At 39.5% G+C, this 19,437-nt stretch overlaps 1 protein-coding gene across 1 annotated transcript in view; it reads left to right on the forward strand.

Moving 5' to 3' along the window:
• Positions 1–19,437, forward strand: part of LOC119656731 (ataxin-1) — a 217,510-nt gene that overhangs the window by 63,461 nt on the left and 134,612 nt on the right. The window contains exon 3 of the mRNA XM_038063268.1: positions 8,819–8,851. The gene's annotated coding sequence lies outside the window, so the exon portion shown is untranslated. The remainder of the gene's footprint in view (positions 1–8,818; positions 8,852–19,437) is intronic.

Consider the following 19,437-nt stretch of genomic DNA (forward strand, 5'->3'; position numbering starts at 1 on the left):
TATAGCCTGTCAGATTCCCTACAATACTCCTGCAAGTCCTCCTGCTTTTCGACAGGATAAATTTTGCAGTACGCATGGTCGCTTCTGGCAGTAAAAGTTTGGCGTGTTTATCAACATTTAGGCCCTTTCATTGTGGGAAACTTGTCCCCATGAAGGCAGCCTTAGCCCATGGTACTGATACTCCAATTGCTGGTCCCGGTCCCGGTACAGGGGAGATTGACCCCTCTTTCGCTAAAGCATCCGAGATTGCATTTCCCTCTACGCCAGAGTGACCACCGTATTGAATCTAGAGATAGAGTTCAAACGGTTTCTGGATTCTTGAACGATTTTCGAGCTGATCAAAGAACTACTCAACGCCCTCAATGCAACTTGGCTATTACTGTAGATTGCGATGCGCCTGCCCTTTAACCGATCGTCAATGACCCAGTTTACCGCCCTTAAGATCGCATGAACTTTAGCTCCAGAACCATGTTCTGTTTTTGAGCCATTGGTGTAGAAGACTTCCGTATATTCCACCACGCTTTTCTCTGGGACTTACCAGTTCTCTCTACGCTTCAGGGTAACTTCATATCTTCTACCAAATATATGTAGGGGATAGGGTAGTAGGGCATGATGTGCTGATGCAGTGTATCAAGTTGAATAGTTTCTGGCGTCAACTTTATTTGTGGTCAATACATGAAAAATGGTTCCCACTATTATTTAAAAGTCACTGATTTCCGCTGATTTCTGTCAGGTTTAAATAACAACTTGCATTAACGAATAGACTACAAACCGATGATTGAATTAGCAAGATGAAAAGTAAGTAATAGTGGAAGAAAATAAATTTAAAATGGGCAAGACTTGAAGCTTCATAAGTACGATCTAGAAAGATTGAACCCATCAACTATCATTCGCCAAACAGGTACGGTTTACCACTGTTTTGCCTTAGCGGAAAAAAAAGGAAATGACAACCACACCCTTCCTTGACTTGTGACTATTACGGTCATTTTCGTCTATCCAGAAGTTTTTAGCCGCCATAAATACTTGCAAAACTGGTAGATTTTCTATCAGACTATCTAGTTGCTATCACTTAATTATATATCAATGGGTCTGCAACTAATTTACTATTTCTAAAAACCCGTTAAATGCCTTAGACAGGTAAGGAATGCAAGCGCTAAACTGAACAACCTTGCACGAGTCATCAAGCGAAATCAATCATTTATTACCATTTTGTCGGAACGGAATGTAAATACAAATGACTATCTTTGAATACAGATATCCACGCGATACACAGAAATACAAATTATCTTGACAGGTATCTCATATCTATAAATTTCCGAATTCTCGTTTGAAGCCACTACATGTTCAGAGGTGTCTCTCATAGAAAAGAAATGTTTTCAATCCAAGTTAATTCCAGTTTTCTCCCCAACAAAAATCTTTCGTGTTATGTAAGAACGACTTAAAATTCTTAAGTATTTTTTTCTCGTTTGTTAGTGCTAAAGTAACTGAGATTATATACTTATACGGAGTCCGGTGTACATACACATGTTTGTTTAAGTCGACTTACTGGCTTTTATAGCGACATTATTAAAATAAGTTATCTGGTAGCCACGGTCTTACTTGTGTATTATTTTTGGATTGGTTCGACAAGGCCGTTTGGTCAACCTTTATGACAACCAACCATGTTTTAATCTGAATGCATATAAAAGTAGTGTATAATGGCTAGAAGCAGTGCTGGCGAACCTTTTCATGCAAGTTGTGCTTTCAAACAGGAGAGAATGTTCTATCAGTGACAGTTTTGGAACCGGCAAGTGGTGTTCTGCCACCTCTAAGCAGCCCTGGAGAGGAAAGTATCACCACCAAAAGCGTTATCTTTTTGAAATTCCCTCTGTCTAGCCATACGGATCTAAATGTATCAAAACAATCTGAGAAACATTCACCATAAATATGAGTTCTCATTGGGACCTCTGTAAGCGATAGTCCCATCAAAATTCCAAACTTTTCTACTACTATTATTCTCATTTCCATTTCTACCATTCAAGTTTCTGACATAATCATTTTTACTATCACGAAATGCTAATGAGAAATTCATAAGAAAGCTGATGCCTAGTCAGGCTATAAATAAGGCAATAACGATTTAAACAGCGTTTTATGGAACCTGTGTGGTGGTGCGTATGGCAACTGCTTGAGGATCGAACCTGGGTGATATGTATTTATTAAAAAACGCTTTGCTCAGCTGATCATAATAAATAAACATGGATCTAATGTATACAATTAGTGATCAACGACCATACCCACACATACAGCCGCAGTCGTTGAAAATTCAAGTTCGTATCAATGCTTTTTCAAGTCTTTGACCTCGCGTCGCTGTGGAACTTTAATCGTTATTACTACATACGATGCTCCTCGCAATGCACTACAATTGGTATGGGACTGTAATTGGACTACACATGTGCAAACAAATGTCCACGTACACGCCTGTGTGCACGCCGTAATTGTATCTATCGATATTGTGTACTGTAAATTATAATATTGAATTAATAAATATTTCATAGTCGCATCATTTGCTGATAAGAGGCTCGTTATCACTATGGAAAATTGTTACTAATGCCAGAGTGATGACTATCATTGCGATCACTTACTTACTTTAGTTGTTAGAGATGTTATCTGCTTGTGCGTATCTTTTATCAATAATCATATATTCATGTGCATTTAGATACGCTAGATTAATTTTTATGCATATGCAAATTTTCCAAATTCAAGGTGGAAACTTATTTGGGGAATGGTTACCCAGTCCAATATGAAGCAATAATGGCAAACCTGGATTTCTTTGGGTGCAGGACGGTTCCTCTTATACCTGGCTCGTAGTGTCATATTACTCATTTTATTGTGAAGCCAAGATTGTGTTGTCTTAGGATAAAGAATATTTACGCAAACTTTGGCTAGTAATTATATAGTATTGTTTCTCCTACATTTCAAGGGTATTAGTTGAAAAGGAAACCTTATCAAAGTTAGGTCGCTGTCCGTCCGTCTGTTTCAATTTTTCTGCAATTGCTGGAAGGTAGCAATGTGCAAATCCTACCGCTAGTCCTACCATACGCTGCGACCCTTGCTCATTAAAACCACCTCTTTCTCGCTCCCTTACCTCGCGAGTAAGATGTATTATATTCATCGCGGTGCAGGATCAGTTACTGGCTGCTACTCGTGTAGTTAGTTATTATCTTCCTTGGAACTTTCTTCTCACTCAGCACATTGTGCATCATTTTAATGAACTTCTTCACGGTTTTCCAAATTATTTCTAAAGTTAGGATGTGCTCCGCGATATTTTCGGCTGACAACAGCGTCAGTTTCTGCTTCCGTCAAGCCACCGTTCATAGTCTTTTATAGTGGATCAGAACTTGGAATCCAGCTTACTTCTTCATGTCGCCAATCCACTTTGGGACATCTAGGATAATTCAGTAGATTCAGTGTTCTTTTGGAGGATCGTCCTTTCGCCATTCTAGAATATATTGAATGCATGCTAATAGCCTGCAATAGATATGGGACTCGCCGATTATATATGTTGCGCCATAGAGGCGGGGACCCTCGTTCGATCAGATGCCAATGGTGTCCCTGTCTGCTATCATCTATCGTGCTTCGCCAAATGGTGTACTGTAGGCACACAATGTTCACAATGTGCTTCCGGTTGGAATACGGTGGCGAAATCTGCGAGACCGTACGACTCAAATACATTGTGGATATTCGAGAAAATTCCCGCATCGACACCACAGACCATGTGTGATCCGTCGGTAAAGAATTCTGTGTCATAGCCTTGCAACACGCCGCCGGTCTTCTACTCTGCCCTAATTGGAAAGTCCACAGCAAAGTTTTTCGTCAAGTTCAGCTTGCGTGTGGTGTAGTCCGTGGGGAATGCCCAGAATTTCCAAGGTACTTCGTCTAGGATGTTACTATGGCCGTAGGACTTGGCTGTCTGGCATCCGGACTCATGTAGTCTGACGGCACTGCACGCTATAACATATTTAATGTGGAGGTTTAAGGGGAAGAGGTGCAGGATTACAACACCTGCTAGGTAGGACTGCAGAGCTCTGGTAGCACCTGCACGCCCTTTTCTTTGAATCCTATTAAGCTTCGTTCAATTGTATTTTTTAATTAAGTGGAGCTGGAGGTTTCCGAACCTTTAAGAGACTCCAGGAGGATCGACTGGAGGAAGTTTGGTCAAGTTATCAAAAACAAACTCTCCAATGCGCAAATTGGTCAGATTGGCACGGCAGACGAACTGTAGTCAAATGTCGGGCCTCTGTCATTCAATCCTACTTTTTAAGTCTCGTGCCCTGCCAAATATAGCCAGAAGACACTGCCACCGTAATAGAATGAAGATCTCTCTATACTCATGATGCTGACCAGGAAGATCTTAAATATCTGCTACAGGCACAAATATTGGCAGCCGTATAAGAACTGCCTCAAGAGGTACAAATCGGCTACTGCCAAGAGACGGTCCTAGTTAGACTATTGTCGGAACATTGAAAGCACCCGTAGATTTTCAAGGCTCAGTTAGATTCTGTCCAAGAAACATATGAGCCCATCCTTTCTTAAAGAGTCAGAAGGCTCCTGGACGGAATCTTCTAGTGAAAATTTGGAGCTGTTGGTTCAGACGCACTTCCAGCGAGGAGGACTGTGAGTCAGAGTCTTGCTTGGATTGTATGCAGCCCCGTCAAACTACTAAATTGGTAATTACCGAAGATAAGATCGGCTGGGCTGTAAACAACTTCTTGGCATATAAATCTCTGGGCTCCGGTTGCATAATGCCAGTAATGCTACAGAAGCAGCAAGAGAGGGTTGTGCCATAACTTGTCGAGATTTACCTGAGCTATATTTCTCTGGGATACGTAACACAGTCTTGGAGACGCGCACGAGTGACTTTCATAGCAAAAGCGGGCAGGCGCAGCCCTGAGTCCGTCAAGGACTTTTGATCAACCAACCCCACGAGGTAATTGACACGGTTGAGTGGTCACTACAGTACAATCAGTATGCCCTAGCTGCCTTCGTGGATATACAAGGGGGAAATCAACAATGCTAGTGCCAACGCCATCAAGGAAATCTTGACCAGCATTGGATTGGAGGGTATCTTACGCATTGGATAACATCCATGCTAATTACCAGGATAATCCAGTTGCATCTGGGAGACCAGACCACAGGCATGCTGGCGATGGACGAAATTTCACGGATATTGGCCAGGAGCGGGGTGGTGGTGTATGTCGACGACTTAGTTTTACTTGTGTCAGACAATTTTCCCTCCATTATGAGTGACATTACGGAAGGGGCGTTGGGAGAGGTGTGCCTGTGGGCATTTTCTCAAACCTAAGCAAAACGGAACTGAGGCTATTCACCACTAAGACAAGGGTAATCGAATTCCACCTACTGTGGCTGAATGATCAAAGATTGGTTCTTTTCTCCAATGTAAAGTATCTGGGTGTAATCCTGAATCCGAACGTTGAACATAGAACGGAGGGTTAAGAAGGTGCTGGCAAGAGAACTTCTGCAAAGAAATGGGGTCCCCGGCTTTCCTCCGGGAATACGGGCAGGCTCTGAAGATCTCAGCAGGCTGCACTTTGCCCTCTTGCTCTCATAACTGTAGTTATGGTTTTAGGACTTTGTGGCAACCAAATTGCACTAATTGGGCTCCTCGGAGCGGCCACTGATTCCTACCTATCTATCGTAGGTCTTTCTCTAATGCCAGCGCCCTGTCAGGAGAAGTCGATGCCACTTATGCCAAATTTTCATAAGGAATATACTTCCTCCAGACTTTTTTGTCGATGAACTCCCAGGATTTGGAAGGAAGAAATTAAAGGAGCTGGCTGATGGTCTTGTCGACTTTGAGGAAATGGTCCGCAAGAACGTTTGCTTTTTCAGAGAGCAAATATTTTGGAGCAAGTTATCATTGCAGCTGGCAGAAAGACTTCTAAGTGTTTTCTATATGATAGTTATGTGGTATGCAGAATGAGAATCCTATCATAGGTTGAAGTATCGAAATTGAAAATAATTGAAATATCGAAATGGAAATATAATCTCCATTGTATTTTTTTCGTAGCGGATGTCATCCGGAACTAAGTTCAGGTTTTGGTAATTGGAAGCGCAGGTTGAATCAAGATCATAGCTGAAATACTGAATTGCTTCAATATACAGACGAAATTTTTAGGAAGATACCATCGTTAGGCGGGACTATTGCGCACAAAAGAATGTAATGGCAGAGAGGTCATCAGGCCGAAGAGCTGTCACCTTGAGAGATTCGAGGGCATTAGCGTATGATATCGGTATGCGAAAGGCAAAAATTTGGAAATGAGGACCTATACGTTAGTGGAATCTAGTTTTATACTGAATTACTATTTGAGGAGCGTCTTCACTGAAAAACTGTTTGAGCTCGCATCTACGATCTTACTAAATATAGAGTTGGTGTTCAACCCAATAACCTTATAACGATGGCTCATCATAAATTGCCGGGATTGCTTGGCGAATTGACAAAGAGCCGGAGTAAATTGTTTAGGGAGGTTATGGATAGGAGAGCTTCTGCTGTCGCTATGTAGCATCACCGAAGAATTGGGATGGCGGGGGAAGAAGAGTGAAGGAGGCGGGGGAAGGAGAGAGAAGGAGAGCAAAAAGTGGAAAAATTAATGTCTACACCACAAATGATGAGGAATTTTCTCCGTAAGGAGAGTATAATTGAAAAACTTCACCTGAACGCTCTTCATCGTTGTGTCGTCCTCTTTGTTCTAGACCAATATTTAATAATTTCATCTTCCTGATTATTTAATTACAAAGTACTTGGTACCGGAACTGGAAATAGAGATTTTCAAGTAGTTTAATTACAATTCATCTGCTTCCCTTCATATGGTTGTTGTTGTAATTTGGATCTCTCTTCTGCAACATTGATATTGAGCACTTGGCCGACATGGAAGTGATTCCACCCGACGTTGGTTGATTTTCACTTACAGACAGTAAATACAATCGCTTTGAGATTTGCTCTTATTAAAGGCCTCCTTTAACTTGTTATTTGTGCTCTTCTGCTGTTTCCTTAAAAAACATTTTTTTTCACTCACAGGGCGCATCAGACTCCCTTGCCAGTATCTAATAAAGTAAACTTCACTAAAGTCATTCTCATGGAACAAGACGGTTAAATCAAGTGTTATGTAGGTCATCTTAGCTTCCTGCGTCTTACAATTTTTGGAGAGAAGGTTCCATTATAACAAATGATGCGCGCATGAGACGCCTTGGCCCTGTGGGTTCGAATTTTGGCATTTGTTTGATTGATTACAAACTTCTGGACAGACAATTTAGAATAGAGTTGAACGGAACTTCCCAAATTATCACATGTTTTCCATTGGAAAAACTCGACTCAGAACAATTTCTTGAAATTGTAAATACGTTTCAAATTCAAATCAAAGATAAAAAATCCTAATTAAATTTTACTGTGTACGCTCCAACCTTCTTAGCATATTTCAATTCAAATTAAAAATTCACTAAGATTTCAGATATAAAAACAATTTTCAAGTTTGATTGCTTCCTGCGACGGGGCTGTAATTTACATATGTATGTATTATCATGCAAACCATTGTCAACAAAATGAGCATTTCGGAGCTGAACTAGAGAACGTTCTGTTTATTCAATAGAACACTTTTTGAATTTATTAGGATTTGAATTTCTTCAAAGCGACTCTCACAAACTGAAAATAGACCGAAAAATTTAAATATAAATTAAATAGAATATTTTGTCTGAAATATGAATGAGTGAGAATTATATATAGAACGCAAGTATAAAAATATATAATTTTATGAAAGTAGTTTAAAACGCCTTAGACGTGGTCGCTTTCGTCTGATACCTAGACTGAGAGCACAGGCTAGAATAGAACCGCAAAGTGATATATTTATCTTTGCCGAGTATTTCCTCGAAACGAAAATAACACTTTTGAATAAACTTGGGGATTTTATTTATCATTTTCTAGATCTGCTCAAATGCTTTACAAATTTTTCGAAATATATACAAAGAACTATTTTTGGTTCAATGATTTGATTCTCTTTTTTCTAGAATTACGTCTGGGTAGAGTCGTACAATGTGTGGTTGTTCTGGGGAATTTTGCCACATCGTTTTCCTCACCTTCTTGTTATTTTTCCTAATACTCATTTCTGTTTGTTTTTATCTCAGCAGCTAAAGAAAAATATATTAAAGATCTGAAGATTCGCATGTGTTGAGTTACCTTTTTCATGTGAATGCAAAGAAAAAAAAATTAAAAATTGAAAGACACATGCTAGCAGTTGATAGGATGACTGTAAACAACATTCTTATAAACGCGCTTTGTTATTAGTTTTTTTCCCAATTTCACATTTTTCTGTTGTGAAAGCAATTTCAGACGAAATTAATTTCTTTTCAAATTGCCGAACCATAAATTTTTTTAGAAAAAATTACTTATTTATGTAGATTTTTCGCGCCGTCGTAGAACGTGATGAAGATCACCACATTAGCGATTGGGAGCTAGTCAAACTGTATCGGAAAATTATCAGTTTTGCAGACAAGAAGAAGACGGTTTTTTCTTTATTTTTGCAAAAAATACGCAAACTTAAGTGAGTTGTTTATAAATTTTTATGGCAGATGACAAACGTTGAGCGATTGCGTCAATAAATTTTACTTTTGTTTTTTGCATCTCGGAAAATTCATTGTCAGATGGCTGATCCAGAACTTTTCTAATTAACCATTGAAGCACGTGGCTGCCTACTGTATTTTTTTCTATTTTCGGATTAGTACCAGTTTGACATTTTTGAATTGATTTTATTTCTTTTGATTTTTGCAGGGTTGTGAACAGAGGAAAATTCCACAAGTTTGGGTAAGCAAACATCTTATTTTTAGATTTTCTGTCTGTCCGTCTGTCACGTATACCAACTCTTTCAATTTTTTGGAGTACAGTTGGATTCATTCATGGCGAGAATAAAATAATGTTTATCGCTTTACTCCCGGAAGAGATGACATGAGGATATAATTACAATATAGTCCAGTCATTAAAGCTGAAAATCGTGTGCGATCTCCGAATTCTTTCAATCAAGACCGATTGACATGAAACTTGGGCGGGTTTAGAGGGTTGCATAAGAAACAAAAGTTATATAGCGCCGCAAAGCATATCAAATAACAAAGAGAATGATTTGTTCCTTTTGTTTGTAGGTTCAATATGGACTAGTCAAACGTAAATTGGCAATGTCTAAAAAAATTAATACTTTCAAGGTTAAATAATACAAAATTAGCAACTTTTAATGGAAAATTATCTAAAGCTAATTTAAAGTTCTTGCAAAAGGTCTTTAAAATTAAGCATGATAGAAATCAGTGGGATAAATAATAACGGGCCATGATCAAGATAATATCAATGATTACCTGAATTATTGATATAAAGATCAATAAAAACAAAACGTGATCTTCTAATATAAATTGAAAGTAAGTCGAACCCCTTGAGAATTTACAGTATTTAAGCTCTTGCAATAAATTCTGAAAATTTGGTGGATTTACCCTAAACATTTTTTTTACTGCGAGGGCTTAAATGCAGAAGATTCTCAAGGGATTCGGTCTAATTTTTAATTTATATGAGAAAACCAGGTTTTGTTTTCAGGTAATTACATTATTTTAATGATAGCTCCGTTATCATTTATCTCACTGACTTCTATCATTAATTTTAAAGGCCTTTTCAAGCACTTTAAATTAGCTTTTTTATCATTTTCGACTAAAAGTTGCTGATTTTGTGTTATTTACGTTTGATGAGCTATAACTCAGTCCATGTGGCACCTATAAACAAAACCAACACATCGTTCTTTTTGTTATTTAATATACTTTGTTTCTGATTAATATCATTTCTACATGAAATACATGGTTGTCGAGTTATTTGCGAAAACCTAGGTTTCTGAAAGTCTGTATGACCAGCGATGTTTTAAGTGGAAATTGGAAGGTACAGTAAAAAGACGCAATCCACCCTAAGGATGACGTGTCAAACAGTTTTTTGAAGAATGGGGTATTTTCATCTATCCAGTTGGAGAGAATTTTCTTCCTTCCCAATAGTTGATGGTTAAACGAGTGTAACCCTAAGCCACTTTCGAATTATATACAGCAGAATTCTTTTACTTGAGTTCATTTCATTGTATAGTCTTCCTGTGTTTATTTTCAAGCGTATAATTGATTACGAAAATGGCGCCCAACGTGGGTTCAAACATCGGATGGATTGACCATTAATGAATCTGTATATTATAGACAATTCTGGCACCAATCTTCGGTGTTTTCTAGCTAAGCTTGACTTGCATCTGGTTTCGCTCCAAATAATTGGCTACACACCTATTTCATAGATGTCAGCGTTCCTTTGCCTCATTCCAATCCCTCCTTTCCTTTCCATTTGTGTGTTGACGCTTTCAAGCCTCCTGAAGAATGTCGTTGCCTACCTGTTGTTGAACCTTCCACGTCAAGAAGTTGACCGACATTACAATCTTTCTTCTTTGTCGGTTTGAAAAGATCGATGCGGATAAAGGATTGATTGAACACTGAGGCAGTTGCCTAGTCTTGTGCCTTTTAGGTCCTCAATGGTTTGCATAATTTGGTTGCAGAAGTGGAAGATGTAAGTTTGCTTTCTTTTCGTTTGTTGGTTTGTCATTATTATCATTTCTTCCTCGTTGCGTTCTTGCATCTCCCATATTTAATTCGAATTTAAGGGTTGACATCTTATTAAAACACCTACATTCCGGGTTCCTCGCTAGATATGGAGTGGACCGGCATGGAGCTGTTGGAAAGAGTTCTCAAAATTATGTAGTCACGGCATTATCGCAAAACTAATGATATCAATTTTTATATGAAACTTACCATTCTATATCAAACAGCTAAGAAAACTACCTTAATTATAATTGCACTAGACTTGCATTTGTCCGTCTATATTTATTTCAACTGTGCTGATTGGATTATTACGTATTTGACCGAATATATCGCAGTGCGAAATTTATCTTTTCTCCTCTCGTTTCTTTTTCTGCTTTTATTTTGATTGCTGTGTGATTGACGGACGATTTCAAGAAAGTTGTAATCCGTTGTGGATCATCACTTGTTTGCTCCTAGGACCGTACGTCGTCGAGCCGTCAGTTTTCTATTTTGTTTCAAATTTAACATGCATTTAAATACTGGTGGACTTGTAAAGTCAAAGTTGACCAATTTTCAAGTCTGAAACTCCAGCCCCCGAGATGGAAATCGCTCCTTTCTATATAATCGCAAACACGAACAGGGCACAAATTATATTCAACTTAAAACCGCCAGTACTTCAAGCCTAACCTAAACTAAACCTTTTGTTTGGGATATGAGAGATTCCAAGTCCGCATCTACTTGATGTTGGACCGAATCAGATGGAGAACAACTTACTCTCCAAAAGGTCCACGGAGTGGTGAAGCTGTTAAACCCTATTTGAATATCAGTTCTTACACGTTTATGGACAAGACTCTTTTTAAAAGAGCGTAAGGTAGCAGATGATTCCGCCTGCCTCACCTACGCCCAGAGAGCAGCTTGATCGAAAGTCGTTATAAGTATGATTTTTTAGTTGGATATATCTACGAATTATAGTGAGCAACTCTGCCAACAGGTTCTGGCTTTAGCTGACCCGAGCTTAGACAATTACACGTTTTGTTCGAGAATGTGAATCGGTTTTTCGAAAGTCAGGAACGGAGGTTTTTGGAAAATGGCGCAGGAAGCACATTGCCGCGAACCGACAGCAATGACACGTAGGTGTGGTTCATGCGCCATGCCTCACATAGAAGTTTATGTCAATAACTGAAAACCGACCTCCTGGACAAAACAAAAGCGCCGAAACCACCAAAAATGCATTCCTTCAATGTCGTTTTTTTTTGGCAATAAAAATTTCACTTTACCTCACAAGACACTTAAGCTTACTGTATTTGTCACCAGGTCAGTTATTCGTTTGATCTGCAATCTGCTCTGTTGGTCAATTTGTGCTCCGCCCACGCTAAATGTTCCTAACAATGAATGATTGTAAGTGATTTGACTTTTTGTATATATATTTTACTAAAGTTTATTTATTTGAAAAGTCCCGTTATAGTTGCTGGAAAAGCAATCCTCCTGATCAAGCTCTTCTGCCCATTGCGTGTAGATCTTTTCGTTGATCGACTGGATTAACCCACTGATTTCACCCATGGATTGGCTAGTTTCTTGTGCTTCCAGAGTTGCTGATTTCAATCGTGTGCTTTGGTCTCTCAAATGGTCTATGGAATCCCCTTCTAGCAATACCTTTACGCCCCGTTATCTATTTGAAGCTAATCTCGTCCCAGGCGCTCCATAATGGAGTGGAGTGATGCGATCAAATTTATTTTCACCTGACTGTCCAGGAGTATACACTTCCACCTGAAAAACAGTAGTGTGTTCATCTAGGAGTTGTAACATTTTATATCCCGAATTTATTGATGTATGGCAGTTCTAGTCCGGTCTTCTGTTTTTGATCCATCTGTGTACCACAGTCCCTGCTTCTTTGGATGGTTATCACTCCAATGATTCTAGTTGTCCCTAACTATTGAGGTCGCAATGACTAAAATCAAGACCCATTTTGGTTGGGTTGGTGTTTTTGTTATTCCTGTATGACACAGGTATCCACATTCCGTTTAGTTGGAGCCTATACAAGTGAGACTCACATTCCACGTTTACTGCGAGGTCTTAGGATGGCACTGACATTAATGTCTTTAAAGGGTGGATGGATGTGTCCTTCATGACAGTCGTAATTCTGGGGCAGACGAGTTTTCGATGGCTATTCTTTCACGGCTTCACCACGACTAAGTATGTGCAGTATACTATGCCTAGTTTCAATTCGCATGTCTTCATGCCGTTTTGGTGGCGAAGAATGTTCACTTCCCTTTGTTTGTTACTGGATTCGAGATCCTTTGCAGGCGAGATCCTTTGCAGCTTATGTCATCAGTATTCGCTTCGGCATGATACTCCCTCCGTAGCAGTAGTTCGTCCAATACAAGGGACCCTGCGTATGGCACCGTTCACAGTCTCATCACGCAAATGTGCTTAAGGCAGTCTATCTTCCAGTAACGATTGTGACACCCTACATATAATGCCTTGCATACTGTGCTTCCTGAAGGCTTATATTATTGATTCAAAGGAATTATTAACGATGAAGCCGACATATCCATCTGGACTACGATAGCCTCCCTTTGTTGTTTATTACATTCTTATTTTTCAACACCAGCTGATGAAGTGCCTTATCACAAAATTTATTGGTAACCATGTTGGTTGCGATACAGAAAAGAATATTAGCCTCTTTCTCATGTGTCTGTCAAAAGGCCACCAAGCCACTGCTTTATAACCTAATGTAAAACAACTTTACTGATGTTAAATTGATCCTTTCTATCGAAAGAATTCCTCGTTGAAAGAACATGGGATAGATTCTCTCTTGACTGTACCGATGTATACGGTACAAAGGTGACGGTCGAATTCGAATTTTGTTTAAAGCTGAATGGTGGATTATTTCAGAATTTCGAAAGTTGGTTCCTAGAAGGGCTTCAAAGGGTTCGTTTGAAGGTTTCGTCCATTTGATCCGCTTTGAGCCTTCCAAAGCACATGCCATATATTGAAGTATATCTTATCTTCCTGAGTCCTGCTATCCTCCAACTCATTAGTCAAGATTCTTGGATCACAACATCCTCAGCGTTGGTGTTTATATTGAAGGTTTGCCTCGTTTACCTTCAGCATTTTTCGGCTGCTTGCTTATGTTTTCCAAGCTTGACTGAGGTCAGCTATGGCAACCTTCTCCGACCCAATTTCAGCTGCCTTTAAAAGTATCCCCATCTGCATTGCTTCCATGCAACTGTACCTCACTTTTGAGGACCACTTTGTGCGTCGTCCATTTAGCTAGCAGTTTCTTTAGATCTACCTTGTTTGTGACCAGCTCTCTGGCCTTATCAGCCAGCATAATGGCGTCATCCTACGGGATAACAAGCGATGTCGTGATTTGTAGTTATTTTTAGTCTCCAATGGTACACTAAGGCGGGTCGGATAGAGTAGCCCTTTGCACCATCTTACTTTGCTTTCTTCCGGATACTTTTCTAGCACCGCCGTCATCTTCAAAACTCGAACGTTCCTGTAGGTGTTAGAATCGTTTGTTTGTTGCCAGTCCTGCTTTTCTACAAGGAATGGGCTCGCCTTGCTTGTTATAGGGGTTTTCTATCTTAGGTTTGATGTCCGATATCAGTAGACTCCGTAAATGGAGGTAATAGTCCCGGACGAGTTCAATGCTTACCACTTTGCCTATTAGTATGCTTTTACGAACTCTAACATATTTCAAGGTAAATGGCTAGCAGCACCATCGATTATAACTATTCATAAGCAAATGGGGAACTGGTACCTCGACGCTTCAGGTGTGAGAGGGTTTGGGGATTTCTAATGCAAGATTTTTGGACGCTCGATAATTCCGTTTGTATACAGCTCGTATTGTATGTGAACATATATTAAGTTTGCCGGACCATTCCCTTCAATATGATACTGACGTTTTATATCTTAGCAGCAGTAATTTCACTCAAAAATGGCATGGCTGACCTAAGAACTTTGTGACTAAAAATACAGTTGTCAATAACTATAACAGTTTTCCCAAATTTTTCGGTTGGATAGTTACTGAGGATGAGCTTTCGAAGAAATGACTAATTTCTATTCCCCGCACTCCCCCATCTACAATTGATGCCTAACCTAAACTGATAAAAAATGGTACCTAAACTGATTAAAAAGTACTAATCGAGGCCTTTCATTTGACATTCCACATGGCGATATTCGGTGAGAAAAATGTTGCACCCCCCTTTTGCATGTATGGGACGTCACCCCGCTAAACTCAACATGTAATGACGTCATTCACTACTTGCATGGGAGTTCATAGTTAACTATGAATACTATGCTGTCCTCATATCATGGATGCTTCCTTTTACCTTTAGCCAGCACTAGGTGGATTCGTCTTCTCCATTTTTTGAGAATCTAGTGGAATTTGAGTGGGCGCACTTTTTGATCAGTTGCTCCTTGAAGTACTTTCAAAGATGCTGTGTAGGGTGTCCCTTGTCCTGCACTTCAAAGTACTCTTTCAGGATTACGGCTTTAGACTGCCGGTGAGGTTTACTTTGCCTTGGTATCGACAGCGGCTCATCAAAACTCTTCGCATTTGAAAATATGTTCGGGTTGGCGCTATCATGGATGAGACTTTGTTCCTTTATCTCACACAGAATGAATTTGCACTTCTACGTCGAAATCCTCTTTTTTTTTTTAAAAAAGACGTTTTTGTAGCCATTTTCGTCCGAATTGTCGGTAAATATGGTACTCATATTTCGCACCTAATCATCTTTGATGTTCCGTATTGCATTCCACTCAGGTGAAATATCTTTGAAATACAAATCAAACATTGTTTACTCGTTCAGTCCCGAGTGTGAAAACAAACGCACATTCTTAGAATGTGTTTCACTCTAAATTTTCCTTAACATAGAGTTTTGCTACTGTTCCAGATGTTTACGGCCAAATTGCGTTCTTCACAAATAATATCAAATCAAATGCAGATATTCCATCCGGAGCAGCTCATAGAGTATCAGTTGCTATTTTTATCGAAACCGAGAAGTTCTAATCGATTCCGTTGTTTAAAATAAAAATGAACTCTTATGCAAAGCGCTCGTGCAAGAAAACCAGTCGAGTGAGGAAAATTCCTGGGTATCGAAACGATGATGATGATGATGATGATGTTGTCGATGATATGAGAAAGTGCGTCTGTGAACAGTTTTCCCGAAATCAGCTCTTCCTAGAAGAGCATGCCTGGCCGCCCACACACGCACAGCAAGAAATCTGTTGTAATTCACCTGGTGCAGACAGCCGACAGATAGTAGATACACATTGCGTTTCGAGATATCCATATCTGATTACGACTACTTTGATTCGATGGAAATTGAGGCTCTTGGAGTTATTTTAGTTACAACACGCATGGAACATGCTGTGTTTGATCGGCATTAGCTTGCTTGCTGGGAAATACTCGTATAACGAAAATGTTGGGTTCACTTTTTCTCCGCTGATTTGCGCACTTTGGGTAGAAAACAGTATCCAAATTATGTGCGGTAATTTAAGAGATAGATAAGATAAATGCTGGTATTGGCAAGGTTAAATCCTGTGGGGAATGTTTTGAATATTTTGGATATTTTTATTTAATTATTCACTTTGTTGTCATCGGTCATTTACAATTAGGCATTTATGTTTTTTTCAGCCTATCTTAAAAAAACACGCCTGAATAATGAAAATGATGTCCTCAAGAGGTTAAGGTTAATAGGATTTGAAATATATTCCTTCAGACTGCAAGGCTACAAGTGCAAATTTTGGTTCACCAAAGGTGGGGACCTTGAAAAGGCACTGGCCTACATTAACTAGTGTGTGAAATTGTTTTTAGGGCTTCCACAATGTGAAGCTTGCATTATCGATCATTTAGAATTTCCCAGGAGAAAATCATCATCATCAACAATGGCTCCCCAACATGAACCTAACTCTACAGCAATTCATTTCAGATTCCTGGCAAGAAGGATTCCATCAATGTTTTTGTCAAAATTCTGTATTAGGGAAGCGGAAATAATCATCCTAATTGACTATACTTAGTCATGGGGTAAAAACTATTAAGGAGTCTAAAAAGTAGCGATTTTATAACCTCCAGGGAGGACAGTGCTTTGAACTTCCTTACTTACTGCACTGACATAGTCTCATATTTCCGTGGTGGGATATAAATCGTGGAGATGCTTGTACTTAGGACAAATTGCTTCTACTAAACGTGTCACTCGTAAAAATTGTGCGGATAGGTATCTCACGCTGAGTTTTAAGGCACATTAGATGGCGATCAGAATGAACCCTACCGCACATTTAGTCCAGCTGACGTAGTAGTCACCAACCAAATCACCTGCTAAAATCTTTAACTTTTGGGCAATTTTCAGGTTCTCAGGATCCAATTGAATTTCGTCCTTGATTTGCCTCTCACAAACGAAAACTTTTCCGTGTGGTTCTGAATATAATTTAAATCCTCAGGTGAATTCATTGGTGATGTATTTCAGGTCGAATGCCGTTGGTCGCAAAGACCGCATCGGTTGGCCACGATGCAAAATTTGTCGGCAATATGCATAAGTACCATAGTCCCTCGCTTTCACTTGGCTCTGCCCTGGTGACCGAACGAGGAGGAAGCGGGGAAGAAGCTAATTTAGATGAGGGGAAGATATGTTCGGGACAAGGTTTCAAGGTACCCGCTACTTTTCGTCCTTCAGTGGTGTAAGTTTTCCCTCCCATTTGCCGTAAGCATTACTTGTTAGAGAGAGAGAGAGAGGCTCCAAGTACCCATGCAGTTTTCCAACCTAACGTGTAACTGCTCAAGTCTTTGAGAATAACCCAAGCTCCTAGGGCTAGCTGTCGATCTGAAGTCTTCCAATTGTACCTTCTTTATCAAAGACTCTAAATAATCGATTACAACTCTCTTCTGAAATTCTGCAATTTTTGTATCTACAACCACTTTTTTCTTCTTTTGAATTATGGGAGGTGATAATATGCGCGTTTTGTCGGTGAGATGTGAAAGGAGTCGATATCTGGAAGTCATGGCTATCATGGACTACTAGAAAACCTTTGAATGACCCAGTTCATTTCCTTACGGGTTCTGCATTCCTTAATTTACACGGTATTATCCTAAACAGGCCACATCAATCTGTGTCGATATTGTTAAATGATTCCGACTCGCTGGAAAATAGGCCATTTTGGAGGCTTCGGAGAACTCTGTTATTCGAAAGCAACTTTTTAGCCATTTCTGCACTCGCAATGCAGGGATAAAATACTTTTCTCGAATGAAGCTCTATTGCTACTAGCGTATAGGCTTGGCTTGGATGATTGCACACTTTTGAACAAATGGCAAATGATCCGGGTCGAAAATTCTTCCGGCCAAAGCTAGTTCCATTTTCTAGAAACACTACTATGAATCACCGTTCTGCTCTTCACAGTTGAAAGTTGGCCTGATTTTTTAGTTTTCCAATTCAACCAGCGTGCAACGATGCAAAAGCAGGGAAAATTTAAAAATCATTTGGCAGATTCCGCAACGTAGAAGTGCGTCAGTTGCAACAGATTCGAATCATTTTTCCTTGATTGATAGCCCAGGGATATTCCTATCGAGAGACATTCAGAAGTGTTTAATTTCAACTTTCCGTGATGCATGCTCCTTGAACGATTTTTCAAATAGTTTATCCCTTTCTCTTAATCTATCTATTCGCGGTTTCTCGGTGGCCTCGGATTCAGCATATTGCTAGTATGGAGTGGGTGAAGGCACCGTGGTAAAGTTTTGACAAGGGTTCTTCAGCTTGCGGACTTTAAACACTTATGATTCAGCCAAGTTTTGAAACAATTACTTATCTAAGATGCTATCAGCTGGATATTCTAGCCTGACTCAATCTTCACCGACACCGGCATATTTACATCCACATGATATGATTTCCAGTTTGTTTGTGCTGTTATTAAAACCAATCGAACCGCAGATTTTAAGGGGCTCATCCTGTGTGAAGGCGGTTTTTTTGGCTTTTTTTAGAAATTGTTTGTGATGAACTGGATGAAGATACAAATACGTATTTTTCACCATAGATGTATTAATATCTTGAGCATGCATAGTAATTTTGCCAGTCCGATCGCATAGTTCGTTATTGAAATGCAGAACAATTTATACACCCATCTCCAAAAAAAGGTGTTTTTCTGTTGTCACGCTAGAGGGCGCTGCGATCATCTTAAAGAAAAAAGTAAACGGCAAAAAGCTAAATTTTTAGAGCCGTCTTAAACTTTTCTTTGTGAATTTTTGTCTTTTTTCGGGGCTTCTTCAACTACTAAATGAATCGCAATTATCCTAGTTTGCGGATCGTAGAAATATGTTCTAAATAAGATTTTAGGCTATGGTGGCAGCCGATTTTCAACATGCAATTTCGAGAAAAACGGATTTAAAAAATAGAATGCGATTTTTAGCCATAAAACCTTAACTGATCATTAATCTGTTATACCTAGTCCATAAACCTTAGGTTTCGATTCCGCGGATCCGACACACGGGATGACCCGCTTATGACATTCACATTTCAGGTTGGAGAAAATTTCCTCGAATGCTCCCTTGTGATCCTGACTAATAGCAGCAATGCTGCTTTTGCACAGGTCTGTTCGTCCAAAGCAATGATATCGTCATTAGTCGGAGTCATATCCCAAAATGCCTTGATATTTATCATCTGCTCTTCTAAGAAATTTCTAAGGTATAATTCTGACCAATAGCATCTCGAGGTTCGATTCTAGTAGTTTTGCGGAGAAGACTGTCCAGAACTTCAGCTACCTTTAGAAACTACCTGGGTAAAATATTTGACCCAAGTTAGACTGTGACAGGAGGTACTC

This window comes from Hermetia illucens, chromosome 5, assembly GCF_905115235.1.
Source record: "Hermetia illucens chromosome 5, iHerIll2.2.curated.20191125, whole genome shotgun sequence".
In the NCBI taxonomy this organism is placed as follows: Eukaryota; Metazoa; Arthropoda; class Insecta; order Diptera; family Stratiomyidae; genus Hermetia; species Hermetia illucens.